Source organism: Diabrotica virgifera, chromosome 1 (genome assembly GCF_917563875.1).
Source record: "Diabrotica virgifera virgifera chromosome 1, PGI_DIABVI_V3a".
Taxonomy (NCBI): Eukaryota; Metazoa; Arthropoda; class Insecta; order Coleoptera; family Chrysomelidae; genus Diabrotica; species Diabrotica virgifera.
Genome location: NC_065443.1, coordinates 142,867,644 through 142,882,298, shown reverse-complemented (window position 1 = coordinate 142,882,298; position 14,655 = coordinate 142,867,644). Strand labels below are relative to the sequence as shown.

General features: G+C 36.3%; 1 protein-coding gene across 3 annotated transcripts in view; it reads left to right on the top strand.

Annotated features, from left to right (window-relative positions):
• Positions 1–11,939: 11,939 nt before the first annotated feature.
• The window catches only part of LOC114326376 (runt-related transcription factor 3-like), a 339,983-nt gene continuing 337,267 nt past the window's right edge, over positions 11,940–14,655 (top strand). For 2 of the 3 annotated variants that reach the window (XM_028274736.1, XM_028274734.1), the window contains exon 1: positions 11,940–12,159. The gene's annotated coding sequence lies outside the window, so the exon portion shown is untranslated. Of the gene's footprint in view, positions 12,267–14,655 lie in introns of all 3 variants that reach the window. The other variant, XM_028274735.2, reaches the window with a different exon arrangement.

Genomic DNA, 14,655 nt, shown 5'->3' with positions numbered 1-14,655 from the left:
CGTATCTATGGTCCGAGAAACTTGGTTCCTCAGACACATACCACCGTGCCACGTTATTGGTTACTAGGGGAGATGCTAAAGTAATATCAATTACCTCTCTCCTCCTACTGGTAACAAAGGTAGGTTCTTTGCCCTGATTTAGAATAACTAGCCCAGATGAGCCAATAAATTCCAACAGGTGCTCCCCTCTTTTGTTCGTATCAGTGCTGCCCCACACCTCGTTATGAGAGTTAGAGTCAGCTCCTATCAGCATTTGCAGGTGCTTCCGCCCACAGTGGCTGATTAATTTATCCAACTCCACAGATGGAGGTGGATCGGGTGAATCATATGGTAGGTAAACAGAGGCCAGTACTAGCTCCCTTGTTCCACCCAACAAGTGATGTTTTACCATTATTGTAGCTATGTCTTGCGAACACAGCTCATTTAATGTAAGTGCTTTGAGATCGGAACGCACAACAATGCACGCCCGGATTCTCTCTGCACTATGGTCTGCGATGATTGTTCCCCGGCAGTTAGCTAGGCCCGCAACCCGGCCACAGACAAGCCATGGTTCCTGTATTAGGGCCACGTCAACCGCACTAGTACTGAACCACCGACAGAACGCAGCGGAGGCTGCCCTACTATGCTGTAGGTTGATTTGCACCACCCTCAGCATTTGCAGGTTTTGCCCCCCCTTCCTTAAGCACGACGAAGGTGACTTTGTGTAGTCCGAAGCTGACACGCAGCCCCCTCTTACGCAGCATCACCAAGTCGGCTTCTGGTATTTCGCAGAATAAGAGGATGCTCTTGGCCTCCCTCTTTTCTGCAAACAATCTCCACGAGTCGGTTTTGAGGCCTGGGTTAAGGTGGCCCAGAATCCTAAAAATCGACTCGTGGTCTTCTACGTCCATGTAGGCCGTGGGGATCAGAACCGAAACTCGGGGGCGGTTAAGGACTTCCTTCACGCTGCCAGCGCGAAGTTGTCCAATCCCCTCGAGTTCAAGGCTCCTCACCGTGTCCACAAGCCACTTGGATGTCTTTTCAGAGCAGCAGGTGACAGCCCCATCCCTCTGACTTGCTCCGTCAAATTGGCGATCAGGATCCGGGTCCGCCGCAAAGACCGCCCGGTTGATCGCTTTGAGGACCGTTGCCCCTTGCTCCTCGGTCAGCAGTTGCTCAGGGAAGCCCCTTAAGACAACCGCCATCCTTAGAGTGGAAACCGCCTTGCTATAGCTCGGCCCGGTCCCATCTGCAGGAGGGGGAGTGACGGCATCTCCCGCCGCCCCCTTCTTCTTCTTCCCGCGGGGTGGTTTGCTTTCCGCCGAAGGCGGGTTGCTGCCAGATTCCCGTGGTCTCTTAGTGGCCGGTGTTCTCTTTGAGGCGGGTGTAGCCTTGGCTTTCCCATCCTCCTGAGCCTTACCGTCCACGGATTTACCTGCCCCTCCACTGCTGCCCCCAGCAGGTATAGGCATGGCCTTGCCCGCACTGGTTGAGGCGACGGCAGGGGGTTTGGTTTTATCAGCCCGCTTTTTCCGAGGTTTTATGGGTAGCCCCATCTCCCTCGCCTTTTCACGGGCTATTCTGCGCTTTCCAGCACCAGACATGTGCTTCCTCTTGAGGTTTAGGGCCTCAAGTAAGGGCAACACCGTGTCAGTTCCATTGCCGGGGGCGTGGCTTTCACCTTCCCCCAGTTCTGAATACTGCTTTTTTCCTTCCTGGCTCTTCAGGGGGGTGTGACTTTCGCCTACCCCTCCATCCGAACCAGTCGGGTTTGGGTTCATCTGGTTTGTTTTCTCCATACGAATTCCCACGAGTAGCTAGGGAACAAAGGTCCGCTACGGCCGAGCCCCGCATGACGCAGTAAGGGGTTCATACAATGGGGTGCCCCCTGGTGCCCCAAGGTCCCGTTCGAGACGCCATTCCCCGGCGCCATTCAGCCATCGGCACGATGCTACACCTTGGCTTGGGGACTGATTGCGATGCCCAATTTCTCGAGCACATGGCGGGCGATGGGGTCGTCACATCCCTACGCCGCAGATGGAGATGTGACATCAAAATTAAATTTGTCATTACTTTAATATGTAGGACAGCTTATTTTGAAGCGGAAATATTTTGTCACATTATCTAACTGCCACATTTATATACCAATGGTATTTCAACCGCAAATTAATTTGTTAATATCTTTGTAACTGATATCAAAAAGTTTGTTACTTGAAAAAATTTAACTTAACTGTAGGTAATTGTTTTTAAAAAGTTTAAAAAGTTATTTAAATAATTTGAAGTTTATTGATCAATTTTTTTTAATTATTCTTTTTATCAAAATTTAAAAGCTTACCTATCAGATGTTTAAATTTAGTTAATAAAAATATATGTCTATAAACTACGCAGACGATAGTCTGACTTTTATAAAATTAATGTTAATTTTTGTGAAATATTTTGTCTCAAAAATGCATTGTTTCGACAGAAAAACTTTCAAGATCGTCCTACTATTATCACTATAATTTTCAGGTTAAAATAAAAACCAATAATAGGCACAAATTTTATTTACACCGAAGGAAATAACATACAAACGAATAGGTTTAATCCACGAACGTTATAAATAACATAAAGACAAATCTTTATAAAAAGTCTTTATTAACTTCGTTAAGTTCCCTTTTGAATTTTTTATCGGAACGATAACTCGATATAAATCCCGGTACGAAGCAAGTTCTTTTAGTGTAAGCTTTCTTGGCACTCATATTTAAATAATATTAACCACCAAAACCAATAATCTTATATTAACTACGAATAATTAATTATTTTCGAAATTTTCACATTCACTCCAATGCAAAAGTAGCATCTATTTCTACGCCACCGCCGCCCTAGCGAGAAACCAAGCAAACAGGCAAAATTGTGTACAAAAATTTCAAGGTCGTCCTATCTCGATTCCTCTCCTCTGTGTAGGTCTCCATATCAAAATCATTAAAAAATAATCGCTGTAATTTTTATTTCTGTAGCTCTCTATTGGTCAGAATCTCTATGAATGAAAAAATGAGATTTATTGTTTACATGTGGGACTTCTCCTCATTTCTTTAATAGATGTCGCTACAGCATGCGATACGCGAATTATTTTAAAAATTCTGCTTAAATAGACAGCTTGGTTTCGTTTCGATTCAGAGGTGGTCATGTAGCCCCACTGAAGAGGTCTGGAGAAACCGAAACGGACGTGTAGGGATGGTGGATCATCTCTGAACCTAAATGAAACATAAACTGTCTAATTTTTCATTTTACTCATATTTTGAGTACACGGAATCAACTTTCGCTGGAATTTTTTCTTAGACGGATAGACGGAATCTGACTGCATTTTGTTGTCTCTTTCGTCTCCTTTATTCGTCATCTCCTTGCCGTACAAATTTATAAATGGCAGAGATTAAGGATTTTACCAGAAAGTGGTTCCACGAGAATTTTCAGATTTCTTGTTTACATGTGGGACTTCTCATTTCTTTAATAGATGTCGCTACAACGTCCGATACGCGAATTATTTTAAAAATTCTGCTTAAATATACAGCTTGGTTTCGCTTCGATTCAGAGGTGTTCTTGTAGCCCCACTGAAGACAAATGGAGAGACCGAAACGGACGTATGGGGATGGTGGATCATCTCTGAATCTAAATGAGACATAAACTGTCTAATTTTTCATTTTCCTCATATTTTAGGTATACGGAATCAACTTTCGTTGAAATTTTTTCCTAGATGAATACACGGAATGTGACTGCATATTCCTGAGTCCCTTTCGTCTCTTTTATTTGTCATCTCCCTGCCTTATAAATTTGTAAAAGGCAGAGATTAAGGGTGTTACCAGAAAGTGGTTCCACGAGAATTTTCAGTAGCAATTACACGAGAGCTCTAAGATTATCGATTTGTATCCCGAGTGACACTTTGACAGTTTTAATTATGTCAAAGTGTCACAAGGGCAAAACAAATGGATAATCCGAGCTCGAGAGTAATTCTGTAAGCTTATTTCATGAATAAAACTGTCTTTTTAATCATTTTAACTAATATTTTATTGATATCTTCGTCTGATAATTTGCTAAACCTGTTTCTTGTTATTTTTTGTGACAAGTTGTAAAACATGAATTGCCATTAATGTCACTAAAGTGCATCTCAAAGTGTTTACAAAATAAAAATTCACAACTTGGAAAATAATCAAGAAAATGGGTTTAATTTTCATATTCGGAGGCTTTTGAGGTCGCTAAACAGGAACATAGGGTCGGCGAAGCTGTATAAGAGGTACCTGGTGCCAGGAATCTACGTCATATCTAGGAGTTTTATAGAAATTCGTTATTGAAAATAATTTATTATCTCGGGGTTTTAAGATCGCTGAACAAGAATATTGCAACGAAGATGGTGTACGAGATACCTGGTGCCCTGTATCAACGTCGTCTCTGGGAATTGTATGAAAATTCGTAATAAAATTTGTTGTAACTTGTTATTCCGGCGTTTTTAAGGTAACTAAGAGTTTTAATCATATACTCGAGGTTCTGACATCTCTATATCTAAAAAAAATATTATTAATAGTGAAAAAAAAATCGAATTATATTTTTTTCATAATTTTCGCTCTGAACTAAAATAACTTACTGTTATTGTTACTCACCGTTGAATTTTATAACGAATTTATATAAAACTCCAGAAGACGAAGTAGAGTCCGGGCACCAGGTAACTCATATTAATACAGCACTTCCATGCAATATTTATTGCAAAACTCCAGGAGATAATATAGATACTGGGCACCAGGTAGGTACCTCGTACAGCATCGTCGAAGCAATATTCGGCGATATATAGTTTCAATGATTTTCATAACGAATTTCCATAAAACACCAGGAGACGACGTGCCTACTGGGATACCGAGCACCAGGTACCTCTTACAGCTTCGTCGAACCCATATTCCTGTTTAGCGACCTCAAAACCCATGAGTATAAAAATATAAGTCATTTCCGTGATTATTTTCTGAGTTGTGAATTTTTACTTTTTGATACTTTAAGAAGAACCCTTTCGCTGCGTAAAGCGCACATGCGCGCCCTCCTATTTCTTTGTAAAATGCGTATGGCGCACATGAGCGGCCTATGTATATGGTGATTTCCATATACATTTAAAATTGACTCAGTTTCAGGAGATCAAGGAAACTTTGTCCGCATTTTATTAAAGGTCACTTCTATTCATAGGTGGCGTCGCGGCTCGGTGAATCATGTGGTTAGGTTTGCAGAGCTATTCATAGGTGGCGTCGCAGATCAGTTACTCACATAGTTAGGTTTTCAAAGGTGTTGTCGTTTCAAACGGTTTAGTGTGATTATAAGTTTAATTACTTGTATAATAATGGCTGATTTAAATAAAGCTGGACCTTCAGGCGTAAAAAGACGTAAGACCGTGAAAGTGAGAAATGAAAAAAATCTGAGTGTTGAGGAATTGATGCAGTTTTTATATAATTCAGACTCAGATGAAGATTATGAAGACTCTGATGTAGATAACTGTAAGTAAATAAATGTAATAATAAACTTGTGGTCTAAAATTAATATTTTTAGTTGAAATTGAAAATGTTTCGGAAGACTCTTCTGGAAGTGATACTGAGGATGATGTACTACAGAACGAGTTAAATAATACCGTTGCAGATAATCCTGACGTACAGATTACAGACAATGAATGGACCGAAACAACTAGCGGTATGAAACAAATTCCATTTACAAAAAGAAGTGGATTGTTAGTCGATAGTCCTGGTGATAGTGCGTACGATTGGTTTAGGCTGTTGTTTGACGATGAACTTTTAAATATGATTGTCTTACAAACTAACAGTTATGCAGTTGAAGTTCTTTCTACCAGCAAAGGATGTGACCGTTCAAGGATTTCCCTATGGAAGGAATTAACAATATCGGAATTGCTAATATTTATTGGATTAACCTTCCATACAGGAACAATCCAATTGCCTAGCATACAAGACTACTGGAAGAAAAATAGATTATTTTCGACTTGTTTTTCTACATGAGTAGAGAGAGACCGCTATTTGCTTATAATGCGATGCCTTCATTTTGCCGAAAATGTAAAAGAAAATGAACCAGTTCCAGTAGATCGACTATATAAGGTAAGACCCTTGCTAGATCATTTTAATAACAAAATGAAGACGGAATACTATCCAGGAAAGTATTTATCTCTAGACGAATCTATGATCTTGTGGAAAGGAAAACTGGTATTCAAGCAATATCTCCCTAAGAAACGACATAAGTATGGAGTAAAGCTTTATATGCTGACAGAAGCCGATTCAACAATTTTGGATATCCATATATATGCTGGTGCAGGTGATGCAACTGCTGGTAAGTCTCATACAGAAAGAGTGGTGCTACACCTAATGCGTAATTTTTTCGACCATGGACATTCGCTTCATATGGACAACTATTACAATAGTTAAAACTGGGCCAAATTACTACTGGATAAAAATAGTTTTTGTACAGGCACTCTGAGAAAAGATAGGAAAGGCTGTCCAAAAAACGTCGTAGACGCAAAGTTAAAAAAAGGCCAGACCAAAAGTATGTACCTCAACAACGTAATGGTTGGAAAATGGCGAGACAAAAGAGATATCATTTACATTTCAACTGAATATAAAAATGAGATGGTAACCGTAAGAAATAGACGAGGGGATGAGAAAATTAAACCACTGCCAATCATTCAATATAATAAATATATGGGCGGAGTAGATCTTCAAGACCAAATGTCTTCTTATTATCCGCCGACACGCAAAACTTTACGTTGGTACAAAAAAATTGGCATACATCTGTTTCAGCTATATTTGCAAAATGCTCATAGATTGTATAATAAGTACCACGGAAATAACAAAATGTCATATTATAAGTTTCGATTGTCAATACTTGAAAAGTTATTACCAGAAAAATGTCAAGGAACAGCAGTTGTAACGGCAGAAGTAGCAGTTACTTCGGGTGTAAACCACACACCTTCAAAAATTGAGTTACATAATGAACGTGGTAAAACTCTTAGAAAAAAATGTCGGACATGCAATAAAAATAAGATACGTAAGGATACTATTTATCATTGTCAAGAATGTCCCGATAAACCTGGCCTCTGCTTAGGCAAATGTTTCAGAGAATATCATGTATCAATATAGAAAGACATTAGGAAAAAATTAATATTTTGTATACTTTTATTTTACATTATATGTTATTTGTTTATTTTACATCATGTTTGAATGAATAAAATTTTAGTTTAGATCAAAAAAGTCGATTTAATTTACTAAATACAAAAATTTGTATCAAGCGCACAAGTGCGTCCTCCGCATTTTTAAAAGAAATTCCTTGAAAACTGCGTACAGCGCACATGTGCGTCTTGCAAAAATTCAGAAGAAAAATTATAATAATCCGTTTTAACATATGTACAAAAAACAATTGTTGAAAAAATATCGCATTTAGTGTTAAAAAACTACTGCCGCACTGGTCAGCGATATGTATTTATTTGACGCAGGAAGCACTTTGGAAAATACATTTTATCTAGGTACTCTATGTCATATTATGTGTAAGTTTTTAGTCTGTGAAAACTGTCATTAATAGATAGCACTGCGTGAAGTGTGCGCACTACAAAAAAGTTATAGTATAGTATAGTATATGGCTTAACACCCCATGTGGGGTTTCGCCGCTTTCGCTTTCTAGATCCATTTTACGGGGTGGATCAGTCCCCATGATCATTGTATTTGTTCATTAATATGTCTCCATTTCTTCCCGTCTATTGCCCTCTCTTTCCATTTTGTAATTCCGGCTGCTCTTAGGTCCTCTTCTACTTCAGTTAACCATTTCGATCTGGGTCGACCACGTCTCCTTTATCCTCCTGGTTGCCACAATATCATAGCTTTTGATACTGATTCTGGTCCTTGTCTCCGTATGTGACCTAGCCATTTGGTTCTTTGTACTTTTATTTTCTTTACTATATCTTCACCATTTAATTCTTCTAAAATTTCTTTATTCGTTCTTCTTGTATAGTCTTGTTCTTCTATTCTCACTGGACCCAGTATTGTCCTTATTATCTTTCGTTCATTTATCCTTAATTTCTCTTCTTCTTTTTTTGTCATAGTCATGGTTTCTGCTGCATACATCATTATTGGTCTTATTATTGTTTTATATACCTATATATTCATTTTTGTTTGTTTGGTCAATATTTTACTCTTTAGTAGTTTTCTATTTGCTGGTATACCCGGTTTGTCGCAGTTATTCTTTCTTCGATCTCCGTTTTTCTTTCCCCTTTGTTATTTATCATAACGCCCAGGTATTTAAATTTCTGTACTTCCTCGAATTTTTTATTTCCTATCCTTATCTCTCTGTTTTGTTCTGCTTTTCCGAGTCTCATTAATTTTGTTTTCTTTTCATTAATTCTTAGTCCCATCTTCTTTCCCTCTTCTTCTATCTCCATTAATAATTTTTTCATGATTTTTCGTGTTTTTGTTACTATCGCTGTATCATCTGATTGGGCGATTAGTTGGTAACCTGATGCTCTTAGGTTTCCCTTGTGGATCTTTCTTAACACAAAATCTACTGTCAGGTTAAATAGTGTTGCTGACAGTGAGTCACCTTGTCTCACTCCTTTATTTATTTCGAATTCTTCTGTTTCCCCTTTTTGTGTTAGGATACTTATTTTTGATTTATTCGTAGACATTTTTATTAGGTTTCTTAGTTTTTTACTTACTCCTTGATATTTTAGGGCTTTCATTATTTCCTTCCTCTTTATTGAGTCAAAGGCTTGTTCAAAGTCTATAAATAATATTTCTATTTCATGTTGATGTTCGTGTGCTTTTTCCATGATTTGTTTAATGGTATGGGTATGTATTGCATTTGTTGTTGATCTGCATTTTACGAAACCGCATTGATATTGTCCTATGATATTTTTTGTTTCATCTGTTAACCTTTTTTGTATTATTGACGATAATATTTTATAGGCAACGTTTAATAGTGTAATACCTCTGTAGTTCTTACACTCAAGCTGGTCGCCTTTTTTATGGATGTTATAATCTGTCCAATTTCCCTCTCGTTCGGCATTGTCTCCTCTTTCCATATTTTCTTAATCAATTCATGTATTTTTTCATGCAATATGTCCCCTCCGTATTTTATTAGTTCTAGATTTATTCCGTCCTTCCCAGGTGCCTTTCAATTATTCCCTTTCATTATAATGTTAATGTTACTTCTTCCAATGTTGGTTCCTGTGTGTTCGTTTCTTCTTCGTCCTCGTCTTCTATTTCATCATTTATAACTGGTTCAATTAGTAATTCTTTAAAGTGACTTGTCCATATTTCTTTATACTCTTTCTCTTCCTCTACAATTTTACCTTGTTTGTTTTTTATTCCTTTTAATTTACCTTTGAATGTTCTATTGTTTTCTTTTATTTTATTATAGAATTTTTTTGAATTTCTGTTATATTTTTCGTTCTCTATTTCCTGAATCTTTAGATCTATCCATTGTCGTTTTTGTTTTCTGTTAATTTTTTTGCCCTCATTTCTCAGTAGTTCGTAGTTTTCTCTGTCTTCTGCCGTGTTCGTTCTTATCCATTTTAATCTCGCTTCCACTTTTTTTTCCATAATTTTTTGACATTCGATGTTGTACCATTCTTTTTTCTTCTCCTTCTTCTTTTTGCCAATTGTTTTTTCTGCTGCTTCCTGTATGGCGTCTTTTATGCAGCTCCACTCCCGTTTCACATCAACACATTCTTGATTGTCATCCATTATTAGATATTTTTCCAGTTTTTCCTGATATCTCCTTCTTACTTGCTCTTCTTTTAGTTCTTCAGTGTCCCATTTCGTTTGTTTGCTTTTATTTTTACTCCTGCATGTTTTTTGTTTTATTTTTGCTGTTACCATGAAATGATCTGAGTCAGCACAGGCTCCTCTGTAGGATCTTACGTCCTTAATTGAAGATTGTCTCCGCCTGTTTATCAAAATACGGTCTATCTGAGATTTAGTTTGCTGATTTGGTGATATCCATGTTATTTTGTGTTTGTCAGGATGCGGGAACTTTGTACTGCTTATGACCATGTCTGTTCTTGTTGCTAGGTTGCATAATCGTTGTCCATTGTCATTTGTCCTTTCATGTATTGTGTATCTTCCTGCTACAATTTCTGTGTATTGTTCTTTTCCTATTTGTGCATTGCAGTCTCCCAGTAGGTACCATGATCGTGTCTTCTTTGGGTATCTTTTCTATTTCTTCATCTATATTATCGTACCATTTTTCTTTTTCTTCTCTGTTCGCATTTTCTGTAGGCGCATAGGCGTTTGTGGTTTGAAAGAAGTTAGAATTTTTAAATGTCAAAGTTCTAAAAATTGTAGAATAGAAATGAATTCCAGTGACGAAGAGTTACAGTTTTTGAAGTTATTCTTCTTTAGGCGCGATGCGATTGAGAGTAAAATTTCATAAATCTGAGCGCATGCGCACACAGACAGTAATAGTTCGTTGCTAATCGATAGGTATGTATGTATCTGTATCAGCGCAAATAAGTCATTAAAATAATATATTAGTGTTTTTAGTAAATGTATTATTTATTATAATTTTTGGATTTATCTTTCTCTGTAGTAAGTAGTAAGATAATAAAATATTAAGTAGGTGTAACATTTTTATATGTCTATTTGTCACCGTGTTGTGTTATTATATCCGAAACTTACGTGTCATTTAAAGAAGCTCTGGTGGCGTAGTTGGTAGAGCGTTGGGTCAGTGATTGGAAGGTCGCACCGGTCGCGGGTTCCAATCCTGGACGATTCATATATTTTTTAATTTTTGGTTTTAATAAAAATTTTTTGAAAGTGGTAGATAAGAAAGTTAGTTTAATATTTAAATAAAATACAAATAACCTGTTAAGTATATTTACTTTGTTGAAATTATATAATAGAAGAATAACTTCTTACGTGCGTACAAAGTACACACACATTCTTTTTTTATTTGCTTATCGTAGATAAAATATTGTATGAAACTGTGCGTGAAGTACTTTTTGCGAACTTACGCTATCGCTCGTGCTATAAACATCGCGTGCGTTCGCAAAAAGCATACTTCACGAACTGTTTCATAAATAACTATTCTGTTTACAACAATACAATTTTTATTTGTATCTCACGCCAAGCATTCAAGAATTTTCCTAATGCTCTCTCGAATCGAACGCAAAAGGTTTCATAACGTAATGCTTTATATCCTCACCTACAGAAAAATGTAACTTGTTTTTCACAAACAATACAAAAAAAATTCGGTGTCCAAGCCAACCCCTCCCAGAGGAAAATGCTCGGTGCGCCACTGTTTTTAAGGGTTGAAAAATAATGATATACCTACCTATTAAAAATTGCATTCCCATATAATAATATGATAAAAAAATCTTTATTTAATAGAGTTAAACAGGATTAAGTGATTAAGATTTATCTACTTAAAATTAAAGCATAAATCTTTTAGTTTTGAATTTTTGGCATAAAAGGGTAGTTTTCCCTCCTTAAAAACAAGAACCACACTTGTTAATCTTATAACTTTTAAAGAAGGCAATATAACTCCGTTTTTCTATTAACTTTTTTTACGTTTTTGGTATCTATATTTTATGTGAAAATTATTTGATGTATCAATAAATATGTCTTAAGAAACTTTCCTGGGATCCATAGAGAAGTAATTGATGGGAAACTGTCGAGAATACAATAATTTTTGGTTTAACACCTCCTCTATCAAAATATTGGTTCTTATCTTTATTATTTACAAAATAATAGAGTTGACAGTAAGCCAGTACCTCGGCATATCCAAGATCGAGATCCCGCCCAAAACCCGCCTTCTTCCGGAAAGTATACTTCGCGTTAAGTTGAAAATCCTTTCTCACACCACTAAAAACAATAGTGAGCCTTATTCCCTCTGTCTATACGAGTGGAAACCTGTCTCCACAGTCGCGCGTGCGTTTCTCTTTCTTTGTTTAAATGTTTGTATGATTTACACATCACAGTCTATCGAAAGTCGTTGCTAACCGCAGTTTAATCTACACTTCCATTCGGTTTGCGTTCAAGCGCGAGTTTTTCACGACCGACGGTTGGGTAGTGCGGTTTAAATTCAGTGCGCAAATAAGGGCTAACTAGCGCATCATGCTGCCTTCCAAACCTCGTGCACTTTTCGAATAGGTCGCGCCAGGACGTCTCGTTGCACCTTTTTACGGTAATTGTTTAAATTTTTTTCTTGCTACTACGTATTTACCAGTGATTCATCAATGAACAACATGTGAAAGTCAGGCGATGCATGCTGTCAGTGTTTGAACCGGAAAGGTTTGAAATTTTTTAAGAATTTGCTTACATTTCGTCGCTTCCACGAATTTGTGGTGGGTTTGACATTTGGCATTGAGAATCTGGGTAATGTGACGTAATAATATTTTTGGTGGAGGACGATCCATTCATAGAACTTTTTTAACTGGGACTCGCTGTATATTTTCCAAGAAATTCTAATAACTGCTGTTACGTTTGGAAAGTCCGCTAGTTTGATATGCACGTTCTAGACCTTAGTCAACGAATGTAAATAGTTTTTAATAATGGGTTTTTGCATTTCTAGAAAAACTACAAAATTTTTGGTATCTAGATATCAGTTAAACGATATTGGAAACCTGTTTATTCTTAATAGCCCAATAAATGACCCTTTTTGGAGTGTAATTTCCAGGGGCAACTCCGAATTGCATGAAAATTTGGATTTAGGTTCTACTTACCCTCCACTTCAAAGTTGAATTTGTGCCGTTGGTTGCTTTTACTTGGGGGTGACATTTACCCCTTCTCGGGGGGTGAAAAACGCGTGTTTAAAATAAGCCCGGAAATGGATAAATTGACTTATTTTGAGCACCTTTTGTTCTAAGTATAAAGTTTTTACGAAGTCAATACTTTTCGAGTTATTCGCGATTTAAAATGTTGATATTTCGACAAAAAACTACGTTTTCAGACCGTTTTTCCCAAATAACTCAAAAAGTAAATATTTTATCGAAAAAAATATTTTTAACAAAAGTGTAGCCTATAAAAAAACGAAAAAAATGGTGTACCAGTAAAGTCTACAAATTGAGTAGAAGCAAAGTTGTAGCTCATGAAAAATACGTTCTTATTCGTCTAATTCCAAATCGAATAATTCAACGCGAAATCACTCGAAGAAAGAAGCGTTTTTCGGGAAAACCTTATTAACATTTTTAAAGTATCGAAAAAAAGCTTATTATTTGTTTTTTACAAAAGTTTACAGCATCAAAAATGAAGAGTTACACAGAAAAAAAAAGTTGGCCCCTTTTTTTGTTAAAACAATCGTGAATACCTCCCTCTATGTAGCACCCTAAATGAAATTAATCGTTTGGCTTTACCATCTATTTTAACTGTATGTGTATTGTTTATATTATGATCTGTAAGTTTGATTGGTTTGAAGTGTTTATTTCTGAGAACATTTGGTTTTATAGTAAAAAAAAATTTCTAAAAATTTTTGAAAATTTTACTTTTTCAAAATAACTTAAAAGGTATTAGTGATAATAAAAATCTTAAAGAGTAAAAAAATGTAGGTTTTGCTATTATAAACAAGCTAGTTTCATTTTGTTTCCCCGTAAGAAAATTGGTTAAGATATGACTGTTCAAAATTTGCATACACTGGTGATTACTGACCCATTCAAGCTTTCTCAATTATAGCCCTTTCAACAATAAACACTTTAAACCGATGATACTGACAGATCATATAAAAAATAGATAGGTAAGTAAATTGTTTGTAAAGCGGTAGCGATTAATTTCATTTGGGGAGCTAAACACGGCGAGATTTTCATGATTTTTTACAAAAAAAAAGAGGGCCAACTTTATTTTGAGCGTAACTCGCTTATTTCTAATGCTAAAACTTTTGTTAACAATTAAAACAAATATTTTTATAAACACTTTAAAAAAGTTTAAATGGGGTTTTCCCGAAAAATGCTTAATTTTTCGACGGTTTCACCTTGAAATATTCGATTTGGAATTACACGAATAAGAACGTATTTTTCATGAGCTACAACTTTGTTTTTATTTGATTGATAGACTTTACTGATACACCATTTTTTTTGGGTTTTTTATAAGCTACACTTTTGCTAAGGATATTTTTTTCGATAAAATATTTACTTTTTGAGTTATTTGCGAAAACCCGTCTGAAAACGTAGTTTTTTTGTCGAAAAATCAACATTTTCAATGGCAAATAACTCGAAAAGTATTGACTTAAGTAAAAAACTCTATAGAACAAAAGTTGCTTAAAATCTGTCAATTTATCCATTTTCGGTCTTATCTTGAACGTATGTTTTTTCACCCCCGAAAAGGGGTGACTGTCACCCCCCAAGTAAAAGCAACCAACGGCACAATTTCAACTTTGAAGTGGAGGGTAAGTAGAACCTAAATCCAAATTTTCATGCAGTTCAGAGTTGCCCCTGAAAATTACACGGTATCGCTGAATTTCCCGTTCATTTACTGGGCTATAAATAGTAGGTAGATTTAGTGTACATTTAAGGATTTAGTTTAAATTTATACAGTAATTTCCAAACTAATTTTTCAACTAACAACAGCGGTTTTGGTGACAACGCATTTTTCTCAAGTTATTTCAATAATTTCAACAAGTAATACATACAATATTTCAACAGTGTAAAAGTTTACACTGCGAGGCGTAAGTTAGGGATATAGAAAATTA